Genomic DNA, 14,081 nt, shown 5'->3' on the forward strand with positions numbered 1-14,081 from the left:
TATGGTTGCCTCATGGGCTAGAGGCCAAACAGAATGGATGAGAAGTCCCAGATAATGATTTGCTCTGAAATCACATTAACTGCTCCCTATCCAATTGGGCAACGGACTAGTGAACTAAACTGCTGTTTGTTTTCCTAACCCTGTCAAAAGGAAAATTACACCTCTGAACAATACCTCCCCTGTTAGCCCCGACTGAATCTGGTTGGGCCTTATCGCATGAAGAATTCTGGTATAGAATCCTTATCTGACTTTTTGTTGAACAAGACATTAGTGTTTAACAGAATGTTTAGCCTTGAAAGAGAATGCTACAGAAGTTCACGTCATTTAATTGCAAGCATTTGATGCTCCTGTTAAACATAACTCCCAATGAGGTCATCTCATTTATAATCTGTAAGCTTCTGTCTCCACTGAACTGAGAGATACACAAGCTACTTTTCCATGTCTAATGAATAAAAGAGGCCCTTTGTCCCCCCCACTGTGAAGAATCAGCAAACAACTAATCCCCATCTTCCTTTCTTCAGTGGCAATCAAAGGGATGAGAAGGGTCTCAATGTTTTATCCAAATCCGGCTTCAATTAATTTCAGTTGTGCACATCTAATATTGCAGAACACTGAAAGCTGAGCTTTGGCTAATGATGGTTTGGCATCAGATGGCTTCCAAAATCCGTTGCTCATTTGTTTCCGCAGGGATGAAGAAAGTATGAATCTAATTCTGCTCTGTTTTAATGGTGGAGAAAGGTTGATGAAAACATGCACTTCATTCAGTTGTATATTACTATTTGCTGCTAACTTTAATAACCAGATCAATGTGAGTGAAAGGTTCTGCAAAGTTTAGAATTCTGTACAGATTATGGATGTGTCTTTACTCTGAAATGGATGACTGAGTATATCTTACCCATCTTTCCTGCCTCTCACCCCCCCCCCCTTTCTCCATCCTTTCTCTCTCTCCCCCCCCCCCCCCCCCCCCCCCCCCTCTCTCTCTCTTTCTCACTACCTTCCCCTCTCCTCTGTCTCGTAATCCTCCCCTCACTTCCTGGCTCGCTCCCCCTATCTTTCGTATTTTTATCTCCTCCTTTCATTCTTTTCTCTCCATTATCCACTTCTCACTTCTCCCTGTGTAACCCCTTGTTAATGTGAGCCAATATGTACATCAGGACATCTCGAGGCATGAAATGTAGATAGAGTAGATTGTGGGGAGGCTGGCCTGTGCATTAGACAGGACTACCTACATTCACAACTCTCTGCAATATCAGGTGGTCTTGGGCAGAGCTGTTGCCAAATTAACTTTCGATGCATCCAAATGGGATGCTTTCTTTGGTACATTTGTAGAAGTTGGTAAGAGTCGTGAAGACGTGCTGAATTTTCTTGATCTTCCGAGGTGGTAGAGCTGCGAGCGTACTCTCTTGGTCATAGCTGCAACGTGGTTGATCCAGGACAAATTGTTGGTGATATTTACACCTTGGAACTTGAAGTTCTCATCCAACTTCTCTTCAGCATGAAGATAGACACAAAAAGCTGGAGTAACTCAGCGGGTTAGGCAGTATCTCTGGAGAGAAGGAACGAGTGATTTTTCAGGTTGAGACTCTTCTTCAGACACCAGTCTGAAGAAGGGTCTTGACCCCAAATCTCACCCATTCCTTCTCTCCATGGATGTTCCCTGTCCCGCTGAGTTACTCCAGCTTTTCGTATCTATTGTTGGTTTAAACCAGCATCTGCAGTTCCTTCCTACATTTCTCTTCAGTACCATTGGTTTTGATTGGGGTGTGTACTTGAACCTTATCACATGAACCCCTGATGAATGAATGTGCCTAGATATTACTGGTCACATTTGAAGATGACAGACTTGCCTGGTTACGAGCCTTTCACTCCCAACTATTTTTTCTGCCATGTTATTGAACTTTCTAAAAGATTTTCAAAAGAGAATGCAGTGCCACTTGCCTGAATTATGACTGCTTCAACAAGTCTGGAATGAATGGTCATATTCTCAGCAGAAACAGAAAACTTCATTGTGTGGATTCTCAGAAGATGGAAGAAAGAATGTTGCTACGACTTAATTGCTTAAGATTTATTCCTTTTTATCTTTCCATGGAGCTTACCAACATATGTTCAGATGGTCTCATTGAGAGGAGACAAGTGAAGCATATTTTAAGCAAAGAAAGCAATTATAAAGTCTTTGGTTCATAGGTAATTTGTTTTAGTGTAAACAATGAATCTAACGATGGAAATTATTATTATATTTGTGTTATTAAATAATGGTTATTAATGGTCAGACTTGCTTTTTGATTACTTAATTGTAACATGATTATCTACACCAATTACGTTAAGTATCTGCGAGCTTCAGGGCTAGGCAGTATGATATTACACAAACAATTTTCCAATTTCTTAATAGCAAAGACCTGCTTCTGGTGTGCTGTGTCCACATCCACTGTCTGTAAAAGGTAGAACGGTGGGCAAAGCACAAACATGCCACCGTGAATGTGAGTATATTTAGCCTCAGTGGTATTTATTCCATGTGGAAAGAGCTGCCACCATTTGGTAGCACCAGAGTTGAGGTCTCTGGTGACATTGAAATTTTAAATGCATTCTGAGACAGCACATTCACCACGTTGCTCAAAATGATAATTTTAGACGATGTTGGCAATGCATTAACAATACTACTTCACAATTATTGGAGGTGTTCTTATTTCAGTGAGTCCCTCCTCCATTCCGACACCTTCAAATATATCCTCTGCACACTTTAGGTCCGAAAACAATTTCTTTGTCCCAAGAACTCAAAAGTTGATTTTCTCACTTTGATAACACTTTTGCCCGATTCATAATTGGCCAAGCATGGATCTTGATCAAAATGATGATGGCTTAAGAATGTGACATTATGTTCCACACCGTTATCTCATTATGCCAATCCAGTTTCCGACTGAAAGTGCGGATGGAAATCATCTCTGCTACATTGTCATCATTGGCGGCAAGTCTGAACAAAGGAAAATTGGTGCTTGTATATTAAATATATTCTGAGAAAGCATAGTCACCTTGTTGCTTGAAATATTAATCTAAAACAATCTTGGCACTCAATTCATGATACTGTTTCCCAGTTGAAAATAATGAAGAGACTGATATGTAGAGCTAACTCTACATAGGTAAAGCATCCGCTTCATTGTAATGTATCACTGTCCAACATAGACCTATTGCACATTTGTCATTGCTGGTTGCATCATTACAGTCTTTATTTATAAATGATAAAGCCTTAAATAATTTGACTGTATACCTTTAAATAATTGGCACATAATTATCTAATCTTATGATGCATCAGTGACAATCAGGGATTTTAAACATTCATTTTTTCTGTTGTGTTTGGATGTATGCTCTCACCCAGATAGTCCCCAGATAACGCTGCATAAGTAAATTATTCCATTACCCAATTATTAATATTGCTCTGAAGAATTCAGTTGAATGCTATTTTACTTTAAAGCATTATCAATCGATCAAAGCAACTTAATTGGAACAAAACATTTCCTGGAAGATGTTCTGCTTGATATTGAACAAACAATTCTGAGCCTTTCATACATCTTAAAGACAATTCTAAGAATTTCACAACTACCAAGTTACATTAGGGTAAAAGAGCTGCCAGGTAAAAAAGAGCTGCCAGCTTGTAAACAACAATTCCCTATAAACAAGAATAAATGCCAGATAATTTATTCTTCTGATGTTGGTTGAGAGGGAGGAATATTAATCACTACACAAAATTAATGTCCCTGTTCCAAAAGTTGTGCCAAGAAATCTTTGATATTCACCTGAACAGGTTTATTGAGTAGAAGTCAACAAGAGATGCAGATGGAAACATCTTTCAACCTATAAAGTCCCCATCCAATCATCAAACAGATAGACGCAAAATGCTGGAGTAACTCAGCAGGACAGGCAGCATCTCTGGAGAGAAGGAATGGGTGATGTTTCGAGTCGAGACCCTAGTTCAGTCTGAAGAAGGGTCTTGACCCGAAAAGTCACCCATTCCTCCTCTGCAGATGCTGCCTGTCCCACTGAGTTACTCCAGCATTTTGTGTCTGTCTTCGATTTAAACCAGTATCTGCAGTTCTTCCATATACATCAAACATTTGTAGTCACACTAACCCTACATTAACCCCATTTGTTCTCCCCATATTCCAACTCCCTTCCTGATTCTACCACTCACTTACACACAAGGTGGTTTATAATAGCCAATTAACCCACCAAACTAGATATCCTTCAGATGTGGATGGATATCAGAATATTCAGAGGAAACTCACGTGGTCACAGGAAGAGTGTGTAAACTCCACACAAACAGCACCTGATGTCAGAATTAATCATCGTATCCATTCCTTTGAATTTCTAACAATGCTGAAGAGAGATCAACCCAAAATAACTTTTTTTCCCCCAGGATGGAAATCTTAAACAGTAGAGGGTATAGCATTAAGGTGGGAGGGGCAAAATTTAAAGGTGATGTATGGGGAAGTCTTTTTTACATAGTATAGTAGGTGTCTAGAATGCGCTGCCAGGGGTGATGGTGGCGACAGATGTGATAATGGTGTTGAGGAGACATTTGGATATGCACATAGATATCCAGGAAAGCATATATGTAGGCAGAAAAGAGTTTGGCTTGGCATTAAGTTTGGCATAGACATTGTGAGCCAGAGCCTGTTCCTGTACTGTACTGTTCTATGTTCTATATCTGTTAAAGATATTGACTATTGAAACATAAACATATGCAATAATTTCTCGTTGAATTGTGAAATTAAAGAAAATGCGATAATAACAAATTGGCAAAAAAAAATTGATGAGTGGAAAAAGTCTGTTTTGAATCATTTAAAATTAGACATCATTACATCTTTCCTGTTTTATCTAATTCTTCAATAAGACATTCTATGCGAGCAGAATGAGCATGTCTTTTCAAAAGCAATCACTTTAACTTGCCTGGGGTTAAAGTTCATTGTGCATTGATAGACCATCTGTTTTAAACAAATAAGTTCTGATTATTCTAAATGCTATTGAGCTTGTCTTGTGTCTTCAAAATACAATATCTCCAACACAGCCTGCTTTGAGCGACAATGAATTCCTTGTCGTGTATTCATTTATTTTCAGTGAAACATTACTGACTGTTTCCTGTAATATCTGATCTTTTTTTGCAGAAAATTGAAGAGCACGAAAGTTGTCAAATATGCTCCATATTCAATCCTATTCTGCGGTGTAATCATACGCAAAGATTGAATAATTGAAGAGGTTAAGGAGAAAGCAGGAAGAGAGAGTTTTCAGTATTTTTGTAAAGGAAGTTAGTTTGCTTCAAAAAGTGCACAGTAAATTTCCTTAAATAGGAAAAGCAAGTTTGTGTGCAGTTGGAAGATTTTCTGAATACATCATAGATACCATAGGAATTGGTAGGTGGAATTCTTTCTTGAATAGTTTTACAAAACCCTTTAATTAAGAGCGATTCCAATATTTATTCTTTGCTATTTCAATCGGGTTTGTGAAGAAATCGGTCTTGATACTGATAGTTTGAGGTATAGAAATGGATTACCTTTAATAGATTTTCTAAAAAGTGAAAACCATCAATAGAAAGATGCTGCCAGGACTCGACAGGTAGAGGTGGACAGGCTAGGACTTTATTCCTTTGCGTGCAGGAGCCTGAAGGCTGATCTTTGTTCAGCATCTTGGGATAAATTTAATCTAACTTTAGGGATTTATCCACCATTATGCATCCCAAGACACACACACCTCCACTTTCTTAATACTGACCTGCTCCAGACTTTCTCCCTGAATTCACTATTGTCCAACCCCTTGTCCCTGGTGAATATAGATGAGAAATATTCATTGCCCACGTTGACTGACTCCACACATGGATTCCTCCTTTCAACTCCAAAGGGATCCATTCTTTCCCTGGTAATCCTCTTGCTCCTAATATTCTTAGACGATGTCTAGGGATTTTCCTCAATCTTGCTTCTTTTCTCTTACACACTCCATATTTCTCAACAAACTCACTCAATTTCAGTTGCTTATACTTGTCATATATTTCCACTTTTTTTCCTGATCAAATCTTCAATATCTAATACATGTATGTTATATTCATTACCCATAAACCTTTTAGAGATGGTTTGGGCTGATTTGCTGAAGACACAGAAAAAAATAATGCCCTTTTACTGATTAGATGGTTGAATGGAGAAAAGTTTGATTTAAAGGTAGTCTAAAAGTTGTTAACTAGTACTCGGGTTTGAATCAGTACATGTCTTGAAGTAACTGGACATGGACTGTGCTCAGAATTATATATCTGACAAACAAACACAGTTGTTGCAATATAAACACAAGGTACGGACCATCTTTACCTCACCATAATAGACAATAGACAATAGGTGCACGAGAAGGCCATTCGGCCCTTCAAGCCAGCACCGCCATTCTGATCATCCCCAATCATTTTTAAGAACCCTAGCGGGTTCTTAACGGGGGCGCTGTCCTGTGCACGGCTGCCCTGCCAGCAGTTGTCTGTCATTTCACCATTTTATTTTTATTTTTAGTTAGTTAAAGTGTCTAGAAACTGCCTTTCAGGGTCCCTACCTGGTCGGAGAGGCAGCATTTCTCCGGGCTACAGCTTCGACCCGTCCTCGCGGCCTACCGCCAGCCTGGAGTGGCGTTTCCTGTCGCAGACCGCCCAGAACCTTGGCTTCAGTGGTGGCACAGCGCTGGAGCACTATCGTGGAGCGGGCGATGCCTTGCCTGGGTCACTGCTCTGGAGCTCCGGTGAGCTGAGACCGCCGGAAACAACATCGCAGAGCTGCGGGACAGTGGAGCGGCCAGCTGCGGGCGGTGGCGCCGAACTTTACACCGGGAGCCTGGGATCTCGCGACGAGATCGCCAGTTGTGGAGCTCCAACCAGTGCGGTCTTGTCAGCTTCGGAAGCCGCGGCCTCCAGTACGGAGGTGGCCGTTCCAGGGTTCCCATGCCGCCGTGAGGACTCTCCCGACGCCGGTGCAACATCACCCGGTGAGAACGGCCAGGAACATCGGGCCTCCGTAGAGGCAACTGTGGAGGCCTCAATAGGCCCAACTATGGGTGAACTGGGGTTGGGGACTGGACTTTGTGCCTTCCCTCATGGTGGGAGCCATTGTGGGGGGATGTTCTTTGTGTTTAATACTCTCATTGGTGTTATGTCTGTATTCTTTTTTTGTGTGCTGCAAAATGGCAAAAAGCATTTCACTTCATTGCACCTCGGTGTATGTGAATGTGACCAATAAAATATCTTTGATACCTTTGAGCTAGCTCTCTCTTGAAAGCATCCAGAAAACCTGCCTCCACCGCCCTCTGAGGCAGAGAATTCCACAGACTCACCACTCTTTGTGAGAAAAAGTGTTTACTCGTCTCCATTCTAAATGGCTTACTATTCTTAAACTGTGGCCCCTGGTTCTGGCCTCCCCCAACATCGAGAACATGTTTCCTGCCTCTAGCCCGTCCAAGCCCTTAACAATCTTATATGTTCCAATGTTTCAATATAATATTCAAAGTCATTACAGAATACCCCATCACCTCAAATTCTGGGGACCATTATTAACACAAAGCAACTGGGCTGAGGCACAAATACTGTATTTACAAGATTAGTTGAGAACCTGGTTATGCTGCAATTTTTTTTACTCCCTTTGACTCCCTAAAAACATACTTGCCATCTTTGAGGAAAGGAAATGGGATTGGATTTTTTCCATTAGCCTGTCTGACTGGTGCATTCTACTGCTGATCAAAATTAGGGGCGGCATGTTGGTGTAGCGATAAGGTTGCTGCCTAACAGCGCTTGCAGTGCCAGAGACCCGGATTCGAACCCGACTATGTGTGCTGTCTGTACGGAGTTTGTACGTTCTCCCCGTGACTTGCATGGGTTTTCTCTGAGATCTCCGGTTTGCTCGATGTTCAGGTTTGTAGATAAACTGGCTTGGTAAATGTAAAAATTATCCCTAGTGTGTGTAGGATAGTTAATATGCGGGGATCGGTGGTCAGTGCGGACTCGGTGGGCCGAAAGGTCTGTTTCTGCACTGTATCTCTAATCTAAACTAAACTAAACAAGGGGCTGGTAACCGAATTACCAGCTGGAGAATGTCAGCAACTACTCTCCACAGATGATGCCTGAACCGTTGAGTTCCTCTCGCAATTTGTTTTTTGCTCCAGATTCCAGTATCTGCAGTCATTTATGTCTCCATTCATCTCTTAGTTTGCCAAGATGTCACTTACGTAATTCTTTAGTTTCACAATTTCCAAACCCACTCCCTGTACTACCCAGTCTATTTGAGCCTGGACTGATTCCACTGCAGCGGCTCCTTCTGAATCTCGGCCTCACTGTCTCTTTCTTCAGTGGATGATCTCCGAATTCACTGCTGCCAGTAATCTCGTAAGTCGTCTTTTTACATATTTCTTTGCACACCTAACAGATATTGCTTAGCGCTTCATTGCCAGTCATACAATGACAAGACCGGTCCTAATCAATATGAACCTGTGTTTTTTTAGTTCTTCAAATTTCTGCTGATGTTATTCCACAGCGATCTCAGCCAGTAGTTCCTTATTTATCAGAGTGTCTGTTAGTACTTTTGCAATTTATCTAACTGTCCTTTTCACAAACCATCAGTTCCTCCAGTGACACATTGGCTTCTTCTATTCTATGGAGGGTCGACGGTGGAATTTGTAGTTGTCTCAGGTGTGTAATTCACGTGGATACCATCCTTATGTCGATTACGTGACATTCCTTCCCTTCACTGCACTGTTCCGTAATCCCAGTAACTCTCCTTCTAGACAGCAGTATCCTCCCAGAACCTGATGGCATTTGGCAAACCAGTGTTGAATTGGTGAACTAGTGTTGGATATATTTCCATTGAAGTGGAGACAGTATTGGGTACCATCGTCAAAGTGAAGGGGAATCCTGCTTTCTAGCTGGAATCATGCTGTCAAACTGCATTTCATATTAATTATTTTAGTGTTGTTCATGTGTTCAGTAATAATGCTAGACTGGGGATGATGAGCATCATGAAAATACTGCCTGATTCCGAACAAAGGAATAGAGAGTTGCATAACCTTGACTGTAAGAAGGGTGCCCTGTTCAGAATCACGAGCATTGGGTGAAAATCTGGATGACCATAATTTGTATGGCTGCATGGTCATTCAAATCTCACTGTACCAATTGGTGCATGTCATAATAAATGTCACAAACTCTCTCTTGAACTCTTGAACGCTGTTACTTTAGCTGTGTTCAATCTTGTGGGAAAAGTTTCAGCAAATTTAGGGAAGGTATCCACAACTATTTGTACCACTCTTTGCAAGGTGTGGGTCCAAGATAATCGATCCAGAATGCAGTCATCAGCCAGGGCACTGAGTACAGGGGTTGTCATGTAACAGCTATGTAAGACATTGATTTTTAAAAATATTAGATATACACCATGGAAACTGTCCCATCGAGTCTGCACTGACCAGTGATCCTGCACACTAACACTATCCTGCACACAATAGGAACAATTTACATTTATCCCAAGCTAATTAACTTTGGAGTGTGGGAAGACACCAAATAGCTCAGAGAAAACCCACACAGGTCACGGGAGAACGTACAAACTCCATACAGACAAGTGCCCGTAGTCAGGATCGAACCAGGTCTCTGGCATTGTAAGGCAGTAGTTCTACCACTAGGCCACCATGGGTAATTGTGTGTTGTTTCCGTTGTGCAGCTATAGACTGTGCCTCATTGTGGCTCCCTTACAATCAGTATTATCACAAGCGTGGACTTCAGTTACACATGCGACTAAAATACAGATCCAGAATGGCCTCTTTACCTTAGATAGGTTTTATCTATTGGGCATGAAGCATAAGCAGTTTGCAAATACTGTGGGGTATTCCTCTTATCATTGTTCACCCGACCCCATTTAAATCCCACATATACTAAACTTTTATCATGTTGTGCAAGGAACATTTCCTGTTGTGTAAGGAACCTCCAGCCACATTTGGCGGGTGAAGGCACATCGGTATTAATTCATTAGCAATTTTACTTCTGCAAAATAATTTAACCTATAGAGTTTTAACCAAACCCTTGGGTCCATCATTGCCTGATGCGTGTGGCCTTTTTTCAGGCCTGCAGCAAAATGGTGGGGTCTGAACAGTTTAAAAGTTAGTTTGCAGGTAAGAGTTTGCTGGTTTATTGCTCAACAGCTTTAGTAGCAAGTTAAAGGGAGTTAGGCTCAGGGGAGCAGCCATTTTTGGAGGGACTTTGAGGTGGAAATGATGCAGGTTGGTCAAAGTGCAGGCTTTGGTGAAGAGGCAGGCTGAATCAAGGCGAGGAGTATGAGTTTTACATCTTCTTAAATCCGCTCAATGAAAAATGCAAAACTGCAAAATGGTGTAATGTTTATACTGCAATCTGAAGTCGTGCAAAAATATGTGATTATGTGACACTCTATGAGTACAATAACAGAATAACTATGAGATATGGAGTATGCAGCACTGCCTCTGGGAAGGAGGTGATCGGTTCCTGCCTTTAGTACAAACTTAGATAATGACAGCATGGGATAATTTAAAATCACCTCATCAAAATCCACTCAAATGTTGTCAATTAAATGCAGCTGTTGCCAATTAAAATAATAATTAGTCAAAACAATCCAAAAGTTATCTTGCAATTCCAACAATTACTTAACTATTTAATTTAATGACTTCTGAGTTCAACCACTCTTTAATTTACTTTTACAATTATCTAAACTCTTTACAGTACTTGTATCTAGATATTATATGTTTTTGATGAAGCCAGCCTTGCTTTGATGCAGTGAATTATTCTCTGAGTTCCTGATTCGGGGTGTTCTTTGAGAGTGGTTGGTCTCCAAGGATCTTTATTGGCAATTACACAGGTTTAAGTCCAGTCATTGTCCATAGGAGTATGTGCCTCTTTAACACGAATTTCTGCTGGCAACATTTCACCATCACCTCACCTATCGGTTCCTTAATTATCAGAGTGCATGTTTGTGCTTTTGTAATCATCCGGGACTGCTCCTTTCACGAGCAGTCTGTTCTCAAAGCAATCCATGTACTTGTTCTGTTCTCCAGCTTGTTCATGGTGTGACGTGAAGCTATCTCAGCTATGTCCTTATGTTGAACATCAAAACGTGCTAGAGGAACCCAGCTGGCTTTATTGTTTACTTCCCCTTCCATTCCCATACCGACCTTTCTGTTTTCGGCCTCCTTCATTACTAGAGTGTGGTCAGGTGCAAACAGAGCAGCACCTCATATTCTACTTGGACAGCCTACAACCTCAGGGCATAATGATTGATTTATCCAATTTCAGATAAGCCCAACTTAGTTCCAACCACCCCCCTCCCTCCCAGTTCCTTTCTCCCCATTATCCCTCCTGCTGTTTATTATTGTTTCTGTCTGCACACCAGTTAATTATAAACTATTGCCTTCTATCTTATCTCTCCAAACCCAAATTGCTCAACCAAATCTTTCCCTGTGTCAGCAGAAATTCATGTTTTGCAAAAGGTATTCACTTATGGTATTTAAGAAGGAACTGCAGATGCTGGAAAATCGAAGGTAGACAAATGTGTTGGATAAACTCAGCAGGTGCAGCAGCATCTATGGAGGAAAGGAAATAGGCAACGTTTCGGGCCGAAACCCTTCTTCAGAGTCTGAAGAAGGGTTTTGGCCCGAAACGTTGCCTATTTCCTTTGCTTTGTATACCTTCACTTACGGTATGTTCTCTTCCCTCACCCATAATTTAATTGTCATTAATTTTTTTGTTTTTCTAAGTGCAAAACCCACCAGTCTGTGGATTCCAAAGGAGCCAAAGGGACATTGATTCCTGTGAATAGGGTACCCAGCTTTAATTGTAAACAGTGGTCCTTGCAGTGCAGTGGTCTTCAAACTGTGAGCTTTGGCAAGTCTATGGGCTTCAGGGTGTAGGATCTGTAGGAGTCTGTGCAGACTCTCAAAACGCTGGGTATTGGGTCAGTGGTGAGGCATTATTGCCTGGCATGTATGTCAGTGCTGAATCTTTCGATGGTTTGATTGCAATGCAGGAACAGAGATCCACAAAGTTTCTAGTTGGTACAGTGACACAATTGGTAGAGCTGCTGCCTCACAGCACCAGAGATCTGAGTTCAACCCTGATCTTGGGTGTTGTCTGTGTGAAATTTGCATGATCCTCCTGTGACCGCGCAGGTTTCCTCTGTGTGCTTTGGTTTCCTCTCATGTCCCACAGACATGTTGGTTTATGTTAATCACCCTGTGTAAATTGCCTCTTGTGTAGAAGGAGCAGATGCAAAAGTATGATAGTATAGAACTAATGTGAACAGGTGGTTGATGATCAACATGGACTTGGTGGGCCAAAAGGTCAGTTTCCATGCTGTATCTTTCAATCAAATCAAAGCACAGAGACACAAAATTGCAGATTCTGTCAGCACAAGATAACTGGCCTGAGGGAGTGTTTGTTACAAATGTTGGGTTGGGTAGATATTAAAATGGCAACTAGACATTGGAAGAGGAAACTAAGGACAGGAAGGGAAAAAGAAAATAATAGAACAGTGAAAAATCAAAGAATGAAAAGGAGCATCACCACAGTGGAAAATAGTGAAGAAAATAAAATTCAATTATTGAATTGAATTCACACAAAAGGTGGTGGGTGTATGGAATGAACTGCCAGAGGAGGTGGTTGAGGCAGGGGCTATTGCATAGTTTCAGAAATAATGAGACAGGTACAGGGCTAGGGCAGGTTTATAGGGATATGGGCCAAACTCAGGCAGGTCGGGCATGTTGGTCGGTGTGGGCAAGTTGGGCCGAAGGGCCTGTTTCCACGGTTTATAGCTCTATGACACTATAAAACCAAGTTGCCTCATTAACATCCCTCATAAAATAAATCTGCAGTCTTTGCCTAGTCTTTCCTGCATGCTATCTCCAGACCTATCAATGTTGGTAGCTCTTAACCACCCCCTGAATTAGCCTAGGTAAACTGCTCTCGGTCAAATAGAGAATTGGGGAAACTGTGCTCTAGACTGTGAATCCCATATTCTCTGTGAGCTAATACTGACAAAACAAAACTCCCACCATCCATTTATACAGCTCATTCCAGATTCTAAAACAAAATGGAATACTTAAAGTATTTCCTTCTGATTTAAAAAAAAAATAATAATAATTTCAAACAATAAAAATTAAAGAGAAGTTGGTTAGAATTTTTTTCCAGCAAATTGTAAACAAAATGGAAATGTACAAAGTAGGAGGTTCCAGGGGCCTAGTCATAGCACTAAAGATAGGATCTAAGTCCTATCTGCCAGTGTATTGTTGAAATACCGCAGAACAAATCTTTCTCTTTCACATCCAAAGACCTGTGGTTTCTTCAGAAGAAACACAGCAGTTTTCAACAGCTCAACAGGTAAGCTTTAATAATTTTTTTCTTGATCTAATTCCTTATGACTTTTTTTTAACTTGCTGCCACAAGAGCCCTCCGCAGTAAGTATAGGAGTGACTGTATGGAGCAAATAGGAATTGTATTGGGCAAACAAAAGTCAGTTCTTGCAATGCCTGCCATGACATGATCAAGCTGGATATTGCGATCAGTTGTGGATTGAGACAGTGATTGTCCTTTTTGACATAAACAGTACAGGAAAAACTGCTCAGTACTGCTCACTTTGTCAAAAGACATCGAGGCAGAATTAGACCATTCAGCCTATCAAATCTACCTCACCATTCAATCATGGCAGACCTATTTTTCTCTCTCAGCCCCATTCTCCTGCCTTCTCCCCATAACCTTTGGCACCCGTACTAATCAAGAGCGTGTTAATCTCCATGCTAAAAATACCCACCGCTGTCTGGGGCAATGATTTCCACATATTCACGACCCCCAGGCTAAAGAAATGCCTTCCCATCTCCGTTCTAAACGTATGTTCTTTTATTCTGAGGCTGTGCCCTCTGGTTCTGGACTCTCCCATTACTAGCAACATCCTTTCCACCTCCATTCCATTTAGGCCTTTTGTTGTCTGGTAGGTTTCAATAAGATCCCTCCTCTTTCTTCTAAATCTCAGTGAGTACAGGCCCAGAGCCTTCAAATGCTCCTCGTATGTTAA

The sequence above is a fragment of the Leucoraja erinacea genome, chromosome 32, assembly GCF_028641065.1.
Source record: "Leucoraja erinacea ecotype New England chromosome 32, Leri_hhj_1, whole genome shotgun sequence".
Lineage (NCBI taxonomy): Eukaryota > Metazoa > Chordata > Chondrichthyes > Rajiformes > Rajidae > Leucoraja > Leucoraja erinaceus.